The sequence below is a fragment of the Camelus ferus genome, chromosome 6 (assembly GCF_009834535.1).
Source record: "Camelus ferus isolate YT-003-E chromosome 6, BCGSAC_Cfer_1.0, whole genome shotgun sequence".
NCBI classification, from domain to species: domain Eukaryota; kingdom Metazoa; phylum Chordata; class Mammalia; order Artiodactyla; family Camelidae; genus Camelus; species Camelus ferus.
In genome coordinates this window covers 4,105,320-4,125,144 of record NC_045701.1, presented here as the reverse complement: position 1 = coordinate 4,125,144, position 19,825 = coordinate 4,105,320, and the positions used below count along the sequence as shown (strand labels likewise).

The following is a 19,825-nucleotide window of genomic DNA, read 5'->3' as shown; positions in this document are numbered from 1 at the left end:
TTATCTTTCTGCCTTTTTATTCGAACGACAGCCTGAGCACAGAGGAGTCTGGATTGATTTTTCCACCTGGATAGATTGTGTGTGCATGCCTAAAGAAAAACATCAGGAGATGCAAGAGTTCAGGTTATGCAACCATTCTGCGTGTTGTGATAAGAAAGTTTACAAGAACTTTACAAGTTTATGAGAACCCACCTCAGCATCCAGAATATGCAGCTGGAGCCACATGAGTAAATGGCCGAGTAACTTGGAAACTTCTCTTTTTCATGGTTAGACTGTGAAAGCCTGTCTTCAGTTCACGTGGTGGTGGTATAAAGTCTCTCTTTTATTTGCGGAGACACCCGGGAGGAAGTGTGGGAGAGACTTGGGGGTAGATGGCCCTCAGTTACTCAGTGATGAATAGCCTGATTTAAAGCCTAGTGGAAATTCTTAGCAGCCTGAGTACAGACTTGCCCAGGAATAGCCTTTCAGTACTTTATAACACTTTTCACTCACCCTGTAACTCTGGGACATCTTGGCCTGAGGGAAATTTTACATTTCTGAGCTGGTTTTCTTCTGCAGCCTAAATACCTGCACCCCCTTTTGGATGGCTGGGTTCAGTGGCTCTCAATTTGTATCATAGCTAAAGGATTCAGTGTTTTTGTTTTTGTTTTTCTAGGTAGGACGCAGTCTCAATTATATTAGCTCAGAGTAGGATGTATATGAAACTGAAGACTTTTTCTGTCAGGATTTAGGAGGCTTTGGCCTTACAGACAGATGTTTGGACTGGAGTAAGTGGCTAGGGGGTTGGGGGTGGTGGGAGGCTGTAGAGTTTCTTGCTATAGTTAATCTTGAAAAAGAGAACTAGATATCCTTTCTTTTCTTTTTTAAACTGTAAGTTTACAGAAACCCATTTTTCCCCTAGGGAGTAGGTGTAAAAATTTTAGACTTTAAAGATTGCTTTTTACAAATAATTACAAAGCTATGAGTTATAACCCTTAATCTCTTTCCATTTTAACTACTGTCTCTACTAAAGCCCGTTTATGTGGATTTTATTTTGTTTGGTAATTTTTTTTTTTTTAATACCTTTGCTTAGAGGTCCTAGCCAAGATTGAGACAGTATTGGGGTTGTTCTCTTGCCCAGCTAGAAAAGGCCAGTAAAAAAGCAAGCATGTATTAAACTAGAGAAATCAGCTAACTTCAGTTTATTAGGCCTGGGGGAGGAAAGAAAGTCCTGTGATGAAGGATTTTTTTTTTTTTCCTTGAGATTCAAATAGCAAGTACACATCTGCTGCTCTCAACTTCTTTGAATGTGTTTGGAGGGAGGTGATCCATATCACAGGCTCCAGCAGCATCAAGGGATCTAGCATGTGGAGGGCTTTCTACTTCTCTCACGCGGAGAAGAAAGAACTTAGCTCAGTGCCATCCTCTGACACAAAGAAACTTGTGTAAATGTCTGTCCATTTATGTGTGTGCTCCTAATGTGGATTAATTCATGGGGTGAAACTTGGTAGACTGATCAGATTTCCGATGTGATAGTGGAGAGTCCAGAAAGAAAACCTAGTAAATATTGTACCCTAACTTGGAGTCAGGTAAATAATGTGGGGCGAGAAGGCGACTGAGAATCCATAGATGTGTCATAGGAAGGGAGTGAGGTGTTGGAACAAAGGGCAAAAAATGTCAGTACAGAAGATTTGAGAAGAGTCTGGAGCTATCCTGTCTAACCTGGTAGCCACTAATGACATGAGTTATTTAATTAAATGAAATTAAGAATTCAGTTCTTCAGTCATCTGGTACCATATTCAAGTATTCAAATAGCTAAACGTAGTTAGTGACTTCTGAATTGGACAATGCAAATACAGAATATTTCCATCATTGCCAGAAGTTCTATCAGACAGTGCTTGTTTAGAGTAGGGGTCCACACTCTTTGTATAAAAAGCTAGAGAGCCAATGTTTTAGGCTTTACTAGGCCGTAGGGTCCCTCTTATTATTCAACTCTGCTACTGAAGTTCAAGTGAAATAAATCCATAGATGATACATAAAAGAATGAATGTGGCTATGAGCCAATAAAACTTTATGGACACTGAAATTTTAATTTCATATAATTTTCGCATCACATAATATTTTATTTTTCAGCCATCCAAAAATGTAAAAACCATTCGTAGTTCATAGGACATTCCAAAATTGGCACTGAGCTGGATTTGACCTGTGGGCCATAATTTACCAAACCCTGGTCTAAAGGGGCAGGAAATCAAAACTTAAAGATTCTTTTAATGTATAAGACATCAATTGCTTGAAAATTTTTAGTGGGTCTTCTAGACTTGAGAAATTTCTCTGTCTAAAAATTGGAGTGCTCTGTAGGAATGTTTACTTTCCTTTGTTCCCTATATTTGCAGTCTAGGCTTCTCCAATAATAGTCATACTCTTCAATAGGAAATGACTACTCAAGTCTTAACCCTTAATTAAGTCACACCTAAGTCTAAGACACTAAACTTCTCTCTTTCTCTGCCTGCAAGTAGCTGAGTCTTCACCTATAACATCATCCAGTACAGATTAGAGAGGTTTGCTGTCACCTGGGTTCAGTTTTGTCCTTGTACTGTCCGAGGGCAAGCTGAATATTGGTGAACAAATGGGAGATTATTCTTCCTAGACCAGACAGGCTTAGTATTCTTTAGCTATTACCCCCTGACACACACACACACACCCTTTTGTATGTGTATATGGAGGTGGAGAGTAAAGGGATTTTATTATCTGGCTCTATCCTCAAGTCACATACTATACTATCTTGAGTGGCACTGTAGAAGGATGCCCTTTTCCTAAAAAGGGAAGAGAGGAAAGAGAAATACTGCAGAGCTAAGATGGCCAAGGACACAGGAAAGACATAATTGAGGCTAAACACTGTGTGGGGAGCCTTGAGGATTGAGATAAATTTGTTTGCTCTGGAAGGAGGTGGAAGTTTTAGGGAGGAGGTGGTGAAGAGTATGATATTTCACAAGTAAGAGGTCGGTGGGAAAGTTAACTTAAACTAGGATTGAATGCCTACTGTGTGCTGTGCAATCAGATGAATGGCAGATAAGAAAAGATAAAAAGTTACAGTCATTAGAATGGTGGGTTGGAAAAGGACGGAATAGGGGACTTAAGATAATAAAAAGAAACAAGATTTGGTGATAAAGGATGGTTTGGCGGAAAGGGTTTAAGAAGGATTAGCAATGGGTACTTTGAAGAGGAAACCTAGTGATAATCCTAAAAAAAAAAAAAAAAAAAAAAAAAGAAAGAAAGAAACTGGAGAACAAAGGATAAAAAATTAGGGGGTTGATAACTTCGCTGAACCAAGGGATAAAATGGATGAAGCCACCAAGAGCTGGGCTCTTCTGTTTTTGTGGATGTCCACGTTCAGACCCCTTACCGCCCTTTCCTCTCCCCACGGTTGGACACCTACAGAATTGCTGTCTTCCGTGTTTAAGATATGATACTTCCCCAGAGACCTCTCTGCGAGGAAGTCTGGTCCAGCGAGAGTTCTTTGCACGAGGAGAGAGCGTTAGGTTCGAGCTCTCCAACCCAGGTCTCCTCGAGTTTATCTCTGTTTTAACCGGCTCGCCGGGTTTTCCAGCATTCCCAGAGCTACGAGTCTCTAATCCGGGCTCCCTGTGACCGTGCATTCCGAGACCCAGGATTTGGCTCCTTCATCCAGGTTCCGGGTTTCCCTTGTGCTCTACTGCTCCAGACTCCACACCAGCCCGGAATCCAGATCCGGGGGCCTGGTAGTCCAGTGTCCGGGTCTTCCGGGCGGCCCTGGTTGTCCCGGATCGCGGCGGCGGCGGCGGCGGTGGCGGCGGCTGAGGGACCCGCGGCCCCGGACACAGCGGCACCGGCCGGGCGGGGCGGAGCGGCGCGAGGAGGGGGCGGAGAGCCGGAGCCGAGGCGGGGTGGGGTGGGGGGGAGGGGCCGCGGGAACGGATGGCGGCCTGGGCCCCGTAGCAGTGGCGGCTCTACGGCCCGGGGCCCGGGCGGCGGAGGTGGCGGCTCCCGGGACCGGCCGCGCGGTGAGTCCGGAGCTTTGTGTGGAGCCGGGGCTGGGGGAGGAGAGAGGCGGCGGCGCTGAGGGGGCCGGGGCAGCGGCGCCTGACGGAGGAAGTGGGGGTTGGGGGGCCGGGGCGGAGCGAAGGGGAAGGTGTGTAAAGGCGGGGGTGGGGGGTGTCGTTGCGTGGGTGGGGGAGGGGGCGTCGAGGGGCGCGGGGTGAAGTTCAAAGCGTGGCCGGGGCCGGTTCAGGCTGAGGTTAGGGGTGCCCGAGAGGGGATGAAGGTCTCGCCAGGTTGTGGGGACAGGCCAGAGAGTTTCAGAGGCGAGTCTGGGTATCTTGAGGGGGCCCAGGGCGACTGGGGCTAGTCAGGGAGTTAGTGGGGTTCAGAGTGAAGGGCTGGGAGCAGGACGTGTGCGCGGCCCAGGAGGTGGGGAGCAAGGTGGCTGGGAGTGTGCAGTAAGTAGGTTGTGGGTGTGTGCTCCTTCCAGTCTTCAGGTCACATTTACTCCTGTCCTTTTCTTCAAGATGGAGGGATCCCTGGGCCTGGCCCTTAACTGCTGTCCTTGTACCCCCGGGAGGGTTGGTGACCCTGTCCTGTTTGGAAAACCCATGCTGCCCTCTTTTCCCTTTATGTGTAATTACGGTTGGATCATCTCTGTGCTTTGCTCAGATTCTCCTTCCTCCCTCTGGGGTTGAGGAGGAGGAGACACATCTGACCAATTAATGTGTGTTTGTGAAACAGGCAGCAGCAAACAGTCATTTCAGCTTCTAGGAATTAGGCTCACACAGGGTGGAGAGAGATCAGAACCCTTCAGGGGGAATATTTCTGAACAAATCACAGATGATTAAATTCTCTAAGAAACAGCTTTCTACCTAAATGAGAGTGAGAAAGATGGGGGAGAAAGCCTGTCTGTTTCCAGCCATGTGTCCAGAGCCCCAGGGGTTGAGGAGAGTCCCCAATCCCCCACAGGCCTCTCTTTTCTGTATTAGGCTTTGCTCTGCAGCCTCGAGTTAATTTCACCCCTGCTGCTTTGTCTTGGGGGAGGGAGTGCTGGTTTAGGCTGTTGTGAGGAGATGACTGTTCTGCTGCCACACACAATAGTCGTGTCATTTTATCGGGAGTGCTACCCCAGGGCTGAGAACTGCTGCTGCAGAGATAAACCCGTCCCTCTCACCCGCCTATTGTGTACACAGTGAAGGTCATAGGTTCAAGTCTTGTCTGAGAGCTTTGGATATGCTCCATCTCCCAGGCTCCTCAGTGCCATTTTCTTCCTTTTCCAGACTGGGGCTTGCCATTGGAGGAGGCCAGACAGAAAGGCTCTTCTTTTTGAGTGAGGAACAATGCAGAGCTCATTGGCACACATTTTTCAGAAGAATAGGGAATGCCAGCCATGTTGTGCCTGCCTCTTTGGCTAGCCTGTACTAAGTTGTGGAGGGATGGTGGCTGGGAGACTCAACCCTGATGTTTGTGTCAGATCTTTAAGGAAGAAGACTCCAAGGGGAGGGTTTTACTCTTGTTTGAGCCAACATATTTAATTCTTATTCTTATAGAGGTGGGACACTCATCCAAGGATTTTTGTTTTATTTGTTTAGGAATACCACTAAAAACCTGTGCAGGGTTAAGATGGGGAGTCAGGGACCAGGTACCTTTTTAATGGTGACTTCCTGGTCAGAATAATTGCATAAGTAAAAAGCCACAGAATTTGCCTATCTGGGTAAGGGCTGTGGAAACAAAACAACTTTCCTTTTAATCTTTGATTCTGATGAAAGGAGGTGACTTGCTCGTGCAGAAAGTCCATATGTGTTTCTGTATTAGGGGGAAATTTGCCAGAGAGATGAATATTTAAAAAAAAATCATTTGAGGTCTTGGAGGTTGTTAATGAGGGAAGAATGAGGACAAGCTAGAAGGAACCCTATCCTTATATATATTGCATAGAAGTTCCCAGATGGTATTTAGGTACTATAAATTGGGTAAAAAGTTTTTTGGGGCTGGAAATGAGGTTTCCATTTAGGACATTAAAGAAGACTTAAAAAGAGATGAGAAATCAAACTTATTGTGAGAGGGCAGTGGTACACAGTATACACTGTACGTGATAGCCAATCATTTCCTGTAGGATATTGTTGAAGAAGAACTTTAGCCTTTAGTTGTAGTAAAGGTCTTTCCAAGGTTCTGAGTCTGACTGTGTTGCCACCTTTATCTCTTTATTTCAGTGAGTTTCTTAAAAATGATGCCTTGCCACTTAGGTGTTGGGCTTTGTTGGGAGGGAACAGGTTGTTCTGACCTTCATATTTCTTGATGACAGGACTGTCTCAAGGTCTTACTGGAGGTGTTATCTGTCTTTAGACTGTTTCCAACTATATGTCCTAGGTCTCTGAGTGAAGCCTCAGCTAAATGAGTCCAGAGCTTTTTGCTCTTGGGCTTTTGGCATTCATTTCTGAATCCTGTCAGGTGACAGTGAAGGCAGAAACCTCAGATTAAATTTGCCCTGATTGGATTTAGTGGTTTCAGAGTTGGGCCCTTGCCACGAGTAGTCTTATGAATCTTCTGACTGTGACCATCTTTCAGAGAGCACTTTGGATTTTTCCTCCAGCTTCTTGTTAGAAAATGTTTCCTTGTGAGAGGTCTAGATAGCTGGGCAGATTAGTGCTTATTTTGTGAGGATATGGAAGCATAATTTTGGCTCCTGGTAGTAATTACGTTGCAATTAGCATATAGCAACTAAATGACTGGAACAGGATAATTTGTTGAGGGGTTTACTGATTGCTCTGTCAAGTAGAAGTGCCACTCCTTTCTTATTTGACTCAGAGCACCACTGCCTGGGCTCAGCCATGGAGACTTAAGTGCAGGAACGATGTGTGGTCTCCAGAAGTTCTCGCTCTGTTCTCACTCTCGTCACATAGCACCTTTCTAGTGCCACTTTCTCCTGCTCCAAAGGTAGCTAAGCAATTGTTAGTTCCCTTCTGGAAAACTAGTCATGGATGGGGATACTGCCAGACAGATGGGGCCACTCTGAGATGAGGCAGCCGTATGTTGTGTGGCAAGTTTTCTTTTAAGCAGCTTAATTCTGATTTTTAAAATTTATTTTCCTTTAGAAAAACAAAAAAAACCCCACCAACACTGAGGGGGGGAAACCCACAAAATACAAAATACAAAATCACACAGTGTACTAAATATGCCTTCATGATCTCTCTCATAAAGTTTGGCTATGACAGGCAGAATGAAGATAGGCGGTGCTGATTGGCAGGTTCTGGGCCCACTAAGTGTCAGTGAAGGACTCTTTTCACTGGGGAACAGGTAATTCACCAAAGCACCTGCCTAGCTGTGCTTGTGGAATTGGTAGCAGCTGTGCAGCTGCAGAGGGATTATTGAGCAGGTGGTTAAAAGAATCACATGCCACAGTGACAAGAAAATACTTGGTCTTCTGTGGTTTAGGTTCAGTTCATATGTGTGAAATTCCTCTTTGTTTCACATTTCTTAATGCCTGATACTGGTTTGTTACTGAGATGGTAATGGAATACAGAAAAGAGATTCTTCCTTCCCTGTGTTTCTTTTAGGTTACTGAGCAGCATGCCTTAGACATGGTCCTCAGCCCTATTGTATTTCTGTGAGTTCTGGCTTTATGCCCTGTGAATGGGAAGGAAATAATGGTAATTCAGTGTTTCTCGCACTTGTTTATTAGGGAGAAATGGGAAAGAGAAAATTCTTTGCTTTTAGTGTGGTGAAAAAGATTTAGCCCACTGGGAGGATATCCAGCAGGTTTTATGCGAAGGATGTTAATTGCCTTTTTGTGTTAGGTCTACCTGACATGCCTTACTCAGGACATTTGCATGTGTTTTTATTTTATGAATGTAAGTCTCCACATGAAGTTTGTGTCTCTTTGGTTGTTTTATTCCATTTTTAGTTTCTCCTAGCACCTTTATCATTCTTTTTTCTGGCTTTGAAATTAACATCACTTGTTAGAATCAGATCACCAGACGGTCACAACATGTTAAGGAAGTATTTCAACTAAATATTTATCTTAAAAACAAGTATAGTGTTTCCTATAACTTGAAGGAGGACTTTCTATTTTGAGGTTTTCTGCAAATTTCCAGATTTTTCTTCTCGGTTATTATCATCATCTTCTGTTAATATGATTTTATTTTTCTTTCACATGTTCATGCTACTATAGTAGCAGTGCCGTAGAGCCTAAAATTTAGAAGCAAGTAACTTGGTGTTTATTTTCTGACTTTTTTAGTGTCCTCCAGTCATTTTCTGTATTAGACTAAGCTGTGTGCTCCTTCTGTTGAAAAACACACACACGCAATCTAATTGAATTCACACGGTGTTAATTAACTGTTGATTGACAGGAAATAAGTGATATTAACCGTTTTAGAGTTCAGAAGTCTCTTTTCCAAGTGGAGTGAAGGCTCTGATCTGTTAGATCGAGACAGAGATATGGATGAATGGATGGGTGGGTGGATGGATGGATAGATTGATTTAGGGGAAAGGGAGGCAAATTGTGTGACTTTGATGCCAGGACCAGTGGGCCACTGCAAAGGTAGGGACATTTGCAAGAATCTGTTTAAACCTAGTTTGTAACCTAGCTTTAAGTAGGAGTCTGGTGGTTATCTGTATAGTATTCACTTCTTTATTTCCCCATATGAGCCATCATAGTTGGTTGTTTGTTTTAAACTGTTCGCAAACCACCACATATTTTCCTAGCATTCTCAGTAGTTTGCTTCCTCATGCTTTCCCTCCTCCCCCATCGCCCATTCTCGTTCTCTGCTCTGAAGACTTCTCTAGCAGCTTGGAAACACTCTAATTACTGTAGCTATTATAGTCACAACCCAGATCTTCCACCTCCTTCCCACTCACCCCTTTCTATCTTTCTTGCCCCTCCCTTTGCTCTAGCAGCAGGAGTTGAACTGCAGTCTTATGAGCACAGTCAGATCTGTGAATGAGCTTTATATCTTGTCAGGGAAGAACTCCAGATCCAACAGGGCTGATTTTCATGGTTCTCTTGCTGTTTGTTCTTGGATCAGAGTCCCAGAAATAAGAGATGACAAATACCTATTAGGTCACGTCTAATCTATCACTCAGGAGCAAACCTACGATCTTTCTCTTGTCTCTGTGAGAATTTTTTCCTTCTTTATGTTGCAGGTGAGAGCTGTCTGATGCCGGGCAAGCTCTGAAACTGCCTTCTTTTTATTGTGCTCTCTGGTCATTAATGTCAGGCCAGCTTTGCTCTCTTGGATTTTAATTCTTATCTCATTTTCAGGATTACTTCTTCCCAGCAAAATCTTTATCCCTTCAACTTCGGTCCTCTCTTCTTGATTGTTGGCACATTTGTGCTCCTTTTGTACCATCAGTTATGTGTGCCAGAAGTTACCACTTTTCAAACCTTTGCCACAAGGGTCATTGTGGCATCCTCTTGAGGAGGTGTGTTTGATGGAAGCACAGGACACACATCTCAGCAGGTGGTAGTTAGTAAGAAGGCTCAGGAAATATGTGCGAGGTTGTACTCTTAAGAAAGTCCTGTATTGTATGAACGAATACTGTTTCTTTCTCTTTGATTTGGGGCACTTCCTGTTCTAACCCTTGGTTCTCTTCATATGGATGAATTTTATTTTTGTGTGGCTTAGCTACAGTTCCAATTAAGTTATTTTCTGATTTAATAGTATAATATGTTTTATTTGTTAATGTAGCTTTTCAAAGCTTAGAGGAAAAAGCACAGAACTGGGAGTCATAAAACCTAGGTTCTGATCACTGTTTTGCCTCTAACTAGCTGTGTGACCTTGTGCTAGTCACGCCTGTGTTTTTCACTTTACGTATATGTAAAGTGAGCACATTAGACAAGATCATCTAAGGTTTCATTTAGTGTTGAATTTTATGTTAACAAGATTGTGATGGAAGAATGAGACAAAAGTGGTTGACTTAAGTGAGCAGTTTTCTATTGTTGTGTCCATATTCAAAGGGGCTTAGTTCCCGGGGGTTTGATTCTCACTCCTCTTTCTTATGTTTGTAAAGTTTATGCTCTGCTTTATTTTTTTTAAACTAGGCTGTCTTCTTTTGGAGGGTCTTTGTACCCTGCTTCTGCAGGTTCACTAGTTTACCAGGTGTGTCCTTTTCTAGCCTGCTCAAGCAGGCCAGGGTGGGGATCACAAAGCTGCAGAAAAAGAACCTCAGTTTGTGAGAAGGAAATCAAACCTGGAAGGATTTGCCTGATATCAATAAGAAGTAATTTTATGCATTTAGTTAGGAATCTAAGACCTTTAAATCTCTTATATCTGAAATCTTGAGCCAAATGGAACTGATTGTGGAGGTGGGTTAGGCATTTTTCCATTTTTGACCAGTTAGTGGAAAACCTACTTTGAATTAACTTTTTGGAATTGAGTAAGAGTTGCCCACTGTTTTGTTTAGGAAATAAAATTGTTATTTTTAATGCTCAAAATGCAAAATTTGGTGAAGTTTGACCGATGAGGGGATTTTCTGAAATACCCTGTAAAGGGGACTAAGCAATGGAAATGGTGGATGACTGTAGGAACTTTGAAATTGACAGTACAGGTGACCCTTGAACAATGCAGGGGTTAGAGCACCCCCCATCCCAACAGTAAAGTAAAAAAATCCTCATATAACTTTACAGTTGGCCCTCTAGTATCCGAGGTTCCAACCAACTGTGGATCATGTAGTACTGTAGTATGTATTTATTGAAAAAAATCCAGGTATAAGTGGACCTGGGCAGTTCACATCTGTGTTGTTCAAGGATCAACTGTAATTTTAGGAAATCTTTGCTTTCAAGCAGTTTAAAGGAATAAAATTGCATAACCTAGTTGTTAATTCCCCAAGTTAAGATTTTTACTAGTATTTCTCAGTTATTTTTTGGATTTGGAACATCCAGTAGCAGCTCTTTATTGAATGTTAAGAGGATGATGGTCTTTTCGTCTTTCTTTTTTTGGTGGGGGGCAGGCAGTGTTAATTTAGGAAAATCACATGTTTAATCTACCTTTGAACATTGGAAGAAATATTCATTGTTGTTAAATTTGTCCTTAAGACATCCATCAGTCTGTAATAGAAAAATTTGGTGGCTGCAACTACTGTTTATTTTTGACTCATAAAAAGTCCTGGGAGTGTTTTGCTTTATTTGCAGCCATCTGTAGCAGATTACTGATTTTCAGGTAATCTAAAGGTTATTTTGGGAAGTGCTTCACTTTAATGTGAGATTTTTTGAAAGACTTATGTTAGAAATATAAGTGGCTTTTGTAGGTAAGTTCATTCGTTCTTTCTTTCTTTCTTCCTTTCATCCTTTCTTCCTTTCTCTCTCTCTTTCTCTCTTGTAGAATTTTTATTGGAAAGTGGCCAGAGTAGGTGCCATGCAACCTTTGGAAATCAAACCATACCATGCTTGAAATCCAGATCTGGCAGTTACGCCACATTGCATGCTGGTACCACATTGCATACTGGTACTTGTAGTTTCTTGGGCTGTAGTTCAGTATTTATAGAGGAAGGCAGAAGTGTCTGCTCTAGTCTATGTACAAAGTAAAGCCAGTGGGTTTTTGGTATGTTACCAGAGTGTTCCTAGTAACATTCCTAGATGAGGACTTTGGATTTGGTTAGGATGAACTTTTATTTATGTGAGCAGAAATGAATGTTCAAGAATGTGCCTTGTAAACTTTAGTTACAAATTCTGAGGTTTGGTGTGAAACTCAGCATATATCTTTGTTGTGGAACTACTGCATCTAGAGCAGAGTCTTAAAGAATGGCATCAGAAATGGAACTGTAGGAAGAGGAATTGGAATTGTGAGGTTCATAGGGTGTATGAATCTGAAAGGTATAGAGGAAGGGGGAAATTTTTTCTACTTGGTGTCTGCTTTCAGATGTACCTCCAGTCCATCATTTCTGAAACTTACCCTTTTCTCCCCTAAGCATTATAGTTCTTCCACTTGCCATGGTACAAAACTTTGGCTTTGTATTTGTTTCTTTTTTCTTCCTCACCTCATCTAATCATTTACTAAATTTGAATCATTTAGATACCTTATCATTTAGCTTCAATTTTTCACCTGACCTCGTTCAGGCCTTTATCTGTACATTATTGCAGTAACCTCATGGTTAATGCTTCTTTCTGTGTTCCGTACTACAGACTGCTGCAATATTATTGTAATTTTTGTTTAGTTAATACAGGCATACCTCACCTTACTGCACTTCGCAGATACTGCGTTTTTTTCAAGCTGAAGGTTTGTGGCAAGCCTGTGTTGAGCAAGTCTCTTGGCACCATTTTCTCCAACAACATTTCTTCACTTCATGTCTCTGTGTCACGTTTTGGTAATTCTCAAAGGTTTTAAACTTTTTCATTATCACTATATTTGTTATAGTGATCAGTGATCTTTGATGTTACTGCTGTGACTCACTGAAGTCTCAGGTGATGGTTAGCATTTTTAAATTAAGGTTATGTACTTTTTTTTTTTTAGATATAATGCTATTGCATACTTAATAGACTACAGCATAGTACAAACATAAGTTTTATATGCACTGGGAAACCAAAATAACTTGTGTGGCTCTGTTTACTGAGATACTGTCTTTATTGCGATGGTCTTGAACTGAATCTGTAACATCTTCGAGGTATGACTGTGCTTATTGAGCACATATGTGCCAGGCCAGACATGATCCCTGTCCTTTCAGGACTTACAGATCTACTTGGGAGACCAGTGGTCAACTAATGAATGTATGGTTAGAAACTGAAGTGCTCTGAAAGGAAAGAATTTGGTTCTGGAAGAGTGTGCGGCAAGGAACCCCAGTGTAGACTTTTAAATAGAGTTCCGATCATTTCACTTCTTGCTGAACAACCTTTAGTGGCTCCTTATTGCCTGATATAGGCCAGCACCCAAGATCCCCTATAGCCTGACCAACCCTGGCCTCCTTCAATCTTATTTCATGTATTTCCTGTTCTTTTTACAGTCATTCCTTCTGCTTATCCTATACTGTTCAGCCTCAACACCTTAGTTTTTTTCTTTTCTTTTTTGTTGCAATGCCCTTCCCTGCTCCAAGGTATTCAGCTTCAAATCTAACCCTTCCTTTAACCTGCCAAAAAAATTTCATCTCCTTCCTGAAGACTTTCTTAACTCTGTTCTTCCCACCGACCTATATCTCCAGAATTGATTTCATAGCCCTCTGTTTCTCTTTGACTCTTTGCAGGGATCTCTGTCACAGCATTTTATCACACCTTGTCTTTAATTATAATTACATGTGAATATATTTTCTTCCTCTCTCATTCTAAACTCATAAGACACCTGTGTCTCCTCTGTTCCCTATGGCTTCCAGCCCAATGCTTTGAATATGACTTTATGCTCAGTGCTTTCTGAATTGAATTGGAATTTGATTTTTGAAAACAGAAACTTACCGTGATTTTTTTTCAGACCTCCTTGTATGTTAAGGTAGCCTCTGTTCAGCACATTTTATCCCAAACTGAATAACCTAGGAATAAGACACAGACTATGAAAGCCTTCAGAAATCCTTCAGACTCAAGGACAAGCATTTGTCGCCTTTAGTGCCTGCAGCAGTCTGTGGTTCCATATTTCCTAGCTGATGGAAGACTTGCAGGGAGGGGGAGAGGTAATATGTTGCAGACAGAAGCAATGTAGGTCAGTCACGGGAACCAGACTGATTCTGTTAGAGGAATATAGGCATTATTGGGCCCTCTGGGTGTTGTTGACCTCCAAGAGGTCTTTTTAGTTTTTCTTATTTACGTCTTTCACTCCATAAATATTTATTGGATTCCTACTATATGTGAGGTCCTCTCCTCACTGCTTAAAATCTATCAGTGACCAAGATAGACAAAAAAATCCTACTTCTGTGGATCTTGTTTTTTAACAAAAGGAGATAGAAATAAGCATAACAAATAAATAAATATATAGCATTAAGAGGGTGATGAATGATATGGGAAAAAATAGAGCAGAGTAACGGGAATTAGGTGTGTGGAGGAGGGGTAGGTGGGAGACGTGGGAGGTTTGCAGCTTTAAATAAGATGGTCAGAGTGGGCCCCTTTGAGAAATGTGGTGCCAGTGTGTTACTGGGTTGTTAGGCACTTTCCTGAGGTTGCAGAGTGCCCTCCTGCCTAGCAGAGAGGAAGACGCTGTGTCTGCGGTTGTTCCAAAGAGTCTAGCTGACACTGAGCGGGAAAGTACGTTCTTTCCTTCTGGCTGCTCCTCTGGCTGGCATTCCTGGAAGTTAATCATGGTGAAAATTGCAGTCATGTCTGGAAGACGCCAAGGGTAGAACTGGAAGCCTGGTAGCCAGTTCTCTGAGGAGTGGGGCTTACTCTTCTGCTGACTGGGCCTGGGGTGCCTAGAGTAATGGGTGAGTTAGGCCTCTTGAGTTTTCTCCTTCCTCAAAGGGAAACGCCCAATATTGTGACCTTCCCTTTTTCTAGCGAGACCTCAGCAACTTTGTTTGGTGTAGCTCTTTAAAAATAAGCTTTCAAGGACTGTACACTTTGCTCCCAGCCTAAAAATTGAATTTTAGGGTTTGTGGTATTTTGACTTCCTCTCAATACCTAGCTAGCTATGTTCTGGAAGTCTCAGTACCTAATTCATTAGCCTGAGGATGAAGATGTCTTCTGATGTCTAGATGCTCTCTTTTTTTGTTTTAATTTTTTAATTTTTAAAAAAAAATTATTTTGGGGGGGAAGTAACTAGATTTACTTAGTTATTTATTTTTAGGGGAGGATTGAACCCAGGACCTTGTGTATGCTAAGCATGCAGTTTACCCCTGAGCTATTACCCTCCCCTCTCTTGTTGGACTTGTGTTTTGTAAATTTTCTTATAATTTCCTTACTTGCTCTTTTCTAACCCTTGTACTACTTCATGATTTTTCCTGTTACTGTTCCCTTTTTTCTTTACATGAAGCTGATAAACAGAAATACCTTAGGCTAGACTGCTGTTTTGGTAATTGGCTGGAAGCTAAAATTCCTACCTAATATATAAGAGATGGAATGTCTAAGTTTTGTCCTTGGGTTATGTAGGATACAACTTATGGATGTCAGGCTTTCAGCCTGTGCGTTACACTGTATGTTATTTGAGGTAGCTGAGGTGCAGGGTACCTGTACATTCTGTTTTTAGTTTTTTATACCATCAGGCTGTGCACTTGCAGGACACAAGGAGACTTATTTGCCAGCCTTGCTGATGTATTATTTAAGAATAAAGGTTCTTAATGACCTTGGAGTTGATGCTGAGAAAAATCTTACTTTTAGGCAGATATGGTTCTAATTGTTAGGTGAGATTCTAGGCCGATTTCACATTACTTTTCTTGGTAAGGATTTGCTGCCTATCAGACTTGAAGTCATACATTCTCACCACATATGCTTAAGTGGTACAATAACACGTTACTGATATTGTGAACTTTAAAGCCAGTGACTGTTAATTCAAATGTGTGTTTTTGTTTTTGTTTTTCTTCAGTGGTTGAAAGGATCTCAGTTTAACTGAGATTGCTTTATTAGTAAAAGTGCTTTCACATAGCTTGCCTTGTTAGTGAAAGTTGTTTTTTCAGTAGTAATGTTTCTGTGGTTTGTATTAGTAGGCCCTTCCAGTCCTAGCAGAGCTGGAAATCCTAGCAGTGTGGATTTCAGATGAGTTCCATAACACTGTCTGACAGAGAGGGAAATGGAGGCCAGTGTCTGATAATATTCTTTTTCTTATGGAGCCTTTCTATAAAAAAGAAATTCAATTTTACCAGGGTCACATTGGGGTAGGTGATATAACAGTGAAGTGACATTTTCTTCCAACAAGTCTATAATATATTTTACCTGAAGTTGTGATTGAAGCATTAGATTTATTTAAGTGTTACATAAACATGGTGAGTGCCATTTCTGGCATCCTTATATAATTTTTTCCCCTTCTCCTTTCTTGGTAGGCAAAATAATGGTATAATGATTTAATTCACATCTCAGGTACTTGATGGAAGGAGACTGTTGAAATGTGGTGCTGCTAGGCTCTTCACTTCGCAGAAATGATATAGACTGCAAGAGATTACATTTTTATAAAGATTGGAATCCTTGCTTAAGTAAAAATGTCACGGTCCTAATCAAAATAATGTGACAGTTGAAAATGTTAAAGGAGATTGGAGAAGCTGCAAAATTAGGCCAGATAATAATAATGTGAAGTTTATTTACCTTTACATACATTGGTTAAATACTTTATGGAGAGCAAATGTGAAGATGTGGTTTTGAGTGAGACAAACTACTTCGTAGAGTTGGCAGTTTTAGAACCCACAAAGCAAAGAAATAACCTGGATTTTGCTTTGAGGAACAAATAAGAATTGATAAAGATTTCTGTAGGTCAACACTATTTGAGAGTAATCGTATCGTGATTAAGCTCAGCATTCTTCAGGGAGAGGAAGAATAAAATCTGTCATATGGGGATTCAGTTTTAAGAAATTGGGCTGCAGTCAAGTATGTACATTAGGAAAAGTGGAAAGAAAGATTTTAAAAAGCAAATAACCCACTGGAAGTTTAAAGACTTAAAAACCATTTTATTATAAAGGAGAGGATCAAAAGGACCATACAAGACAGATGGTCATTTGGCATAGTCTCAGAGACTGTGGAGAGGAGAAAAGCATTTTTTTTTAAAAAATTGGAAACATAAAATTCAAGGCCAGAGAAGCCCCCAAAGTAATAATGGTTAGTTACGTGCTACCTAGAAATTAGATGAAAGAATAAAAGATGAATTCGATAAGCTCTTTGCACAACTGATGGTATGAGTTTTATGTTTGTTTTTGCTTTTTTAAAAAAACATTAAAAAGGGAAAGGCAGCTAGGAGATAGGTAAGACTGCCTGATCATGGTGTGAAAGATCCCTTCAGGGATAAAAACATTAGAGAATTTCCACTTCTGTTTTTTGCCCCCTTCCCAAGCAGAGTAAAGCTTCTTGGTCAGATGATGATAGGTGCTTGACTTATTTTTTTTTTAATTAGGACATGAATTAATCTTTTTTAATGCACAAAAAGTATAGAAAAATGTATAGAAGCCCCAGGAATTATCCCAGAAATTAGTATTTCAAACATGTTTTTTCCTCCTGACTGCCAAGGCTTTTCTTGATCAGATCAGTACACTTAATAAGATTAAATTTATCTACCCAAGAATTTAGAAAGAATTCAAGGATAAACTGTAACTTTTAGTGAAAGTATATAAGTTGTAAGTGGCATGGTCATTACACTAAGAAACTGGCATAGATTTCAGATGTGATTCTGTTCATAAGAAAGGTCCGGAGGTGGAGGGAATAAAATCTATATTGGAAAATTGGTGAAGTGTAAATCAAAAATTGAAATGACTTGGTATCATTCATATAACTTACTGGGGCCAATGTGATGGGTTACTTTACTTAAGGAGAAGTCACATATGACATTAACAGTTGTGTATGGACGGAGTTGTTACCAATGGGCGTTGTTTAGTTTTGAAAGACTTTTTTAAAACTCAAACCAAAGACTATTTAAAAATTTTTGTCTTGGAATGGGAGAAAATGTTTTGTTGTGAATTAGCAAACTGACTTTCTGATAGTAAACACTTCTGTGTGGGTCCACAGCCCCTACTTTGCAGTTCTGAAACACCAAAGCTCTGAAAATGAAGTTTTCTTGTAAGATAGGCACAAACCTGACTTCAGCTAATGAGGCTATTTATATTCCTTTTTTGTTCTATTTCAGGTATGTATTTATTCATTTTGTTGTAGGAATATTAATGAGTTTGATGTCAGGGTGCTGTTCCAGTTTCTACTGAAAGTATACTGTGTATGGTATATTAATTATCTCAACCTTTTATAGGTGAGATAACTGAGACTCATATAAGTTCAGTGTCTTGCCCAAGATTCTTACACATCTAGGGGAGAGTAAACGGTAGAATTAAACTTTTCTTGCCTCCTCCCTTGCACCCACAAGTTTCCCTTATGCTTCTTCCCAGTTAGTAACCTCCTCCCAGACACTATCACTTTTCTGACTTTTGTCATCTTTGATTCATAGGTTTTTAGAATGTGATAACTGGATGGTTTACATCTGATAGAACATATCATACATTTAAGTATGAGGGCTCCCAGAGGTTTGTTATGTCCATGTCTATGATTTGTGGACTAGCCTTTTTTTGGGTAGCAATTGTGCATGGCTGAGACTGAAGGCTGAGAATACTCTGGAGCAATAAGGCTTTTTTTTTAAGAGATCTGGCAACTGCATTGTTTTGTAACTTTCCCTCTAGACTCTTAATAAATCTGTATCCTTGATCTAGAGAAGAGAGAGGAATCCAACACTCTGATCTAGTAAGTTTGAAGACTGTCAGGTAATCGATCCAGTTTATAACTATTGACAAATTAAACTCAGGTAAGAATGGAGAGGAGAAATGGCAGCCTGGACACTGTTATGATTCTGCCTATTGAAGAAAGCAGTGTTTATTCCCTCATTCATTGACCAAAATATTTATTGAGGGAGGACTGAACCAAACACTGTTATTAGGATACAGTGCTGACCAGAAGAGACACAGCCCCTTGTCCTCAGGGTGCATGCAGTCTAGTGGAGGAAACAGTTGTGAATCAAATCAGTACACACACTGGGAGGTAGGATGTGAGCAGGGAATGTCTTTGAGGTAAAAGCCAGTGAGACAGGAAGGTAGGCATGGGGTGCAGAGGACAGAGTGTGGCCATGAGGTGAAGCTGGAGAAGTTGATAGGGCTCAGATATCCTAAAGGGTGTGGTGTGTGAATTCCACCATTTTTTTAATGGTTAGTCTAACAGTGTAGATATGATTTTTAATAGAGAAGGTTTCTTTGTACACTCTTTAGAGTTACTATAGAATAGTAATTTTTAAGTAAGAGATTCAGGAAGGGAGGTGAGGTCTAGAATATAAAAATCGAAGTAATTCCTCGTTTTCTGAAAAATGCTTAGGTTTTTTTCCTTTCCCTCATCCCTATGAATTTGACCCATATTACTCTTGTTTGAGAGATGAGTAGATTGAGCTATACAGAAACTTTGACACAACAGTTCTGTGTGGAGGGCCAGTTTATTAGGTCTCCTGATTCCTAAGCTATCTTCACCATTCACTTTTTTCTTGAGAATTTGATGTCACCTCTCTCTCTTTAGTACAGAAAGTTTACCTCTGGGGCAAAGAACTAAGTTATAAAGGGTTACATAGCCCTTCAGTTTTTAGGAGAGGGGAGATGGTAGAGCTTTCTTGTTTACCTTAGATGATCTTTGCCTTCTACTTCTTGGCTGTCTTATACACAGACCGTGGTAAGAGTTTTCTCTGTAAACCAGTTCCACCAAATGAATCCCTATAGGGTTATTTACATGAACTGTTTAGCCTATTGTGAGATGAATGCTGGCACAGAGCAGTGTCAGCAAACACCAAGGCTCTAAACCTGAGCCCTGTTGAATAGCTATGTCTAGTGGAAGTGTCAGTTGCTTATGTAAAATGAAAAAGGTCAAGCCTCATAATCTTTGAGAACAGCAGCCTGTGAGAACGATAAAACTATTCATGAGATGCAGCATATAAACACTCAGGGACTGAGAGATGCTACACTTTTGCTGTTCTGTCCTTAGGTGACACATGGTCAGATGAGACCTGTTGAATTGGATCCATCTTCTCAAATTGGCACTGTTAGTCTGTCTTTATCTGATCCCCATTGAAGATATAAGCTGAGAGCTATGGTACTTGAAGAGATGACACAGTTCCTTTGTTACAGTAATTAATGTAATAAATTAAGGGAGAGACCCAAAGGAAAGTTGATTGTTTCTTGTTAGAGTCCTAGTTGGAAATTCAGTTGATTAGTGAGCTCTCATGGAGTGTGGCAGGTGGAGAGGGAGATGCCTGTTATTCCAGCTGGG

The 19,825-nt window shown here is 41.0% G+C and overlaps 1 protein-coding gene across 2 annotated transcripts in view; it reads left to right on the top strand.

The window, feature by feature from the left end:
• Positions 1–3,878: 3,878 nt before the first annotated feature.
• The window catches only part of ZNF609 (zinc finger protein 609), a 183,836-nt gene continuing 167,889 nt past the window's right edge, over positions 3,879–19,825 (top strand). Inside the window, exon 1 of one of the 2 annotated variants that reach the window (XM_032480954.1) lies at positions 3,879–4,019. The gene's annotated coding sequence lies outside the window, so the exon portion shown is untranslated. The remainder of the gene's footprint in view (positions 4,020–19,825) is intronic. The other variant, XM_032480952.1, reaches the window with a different exon arrangement.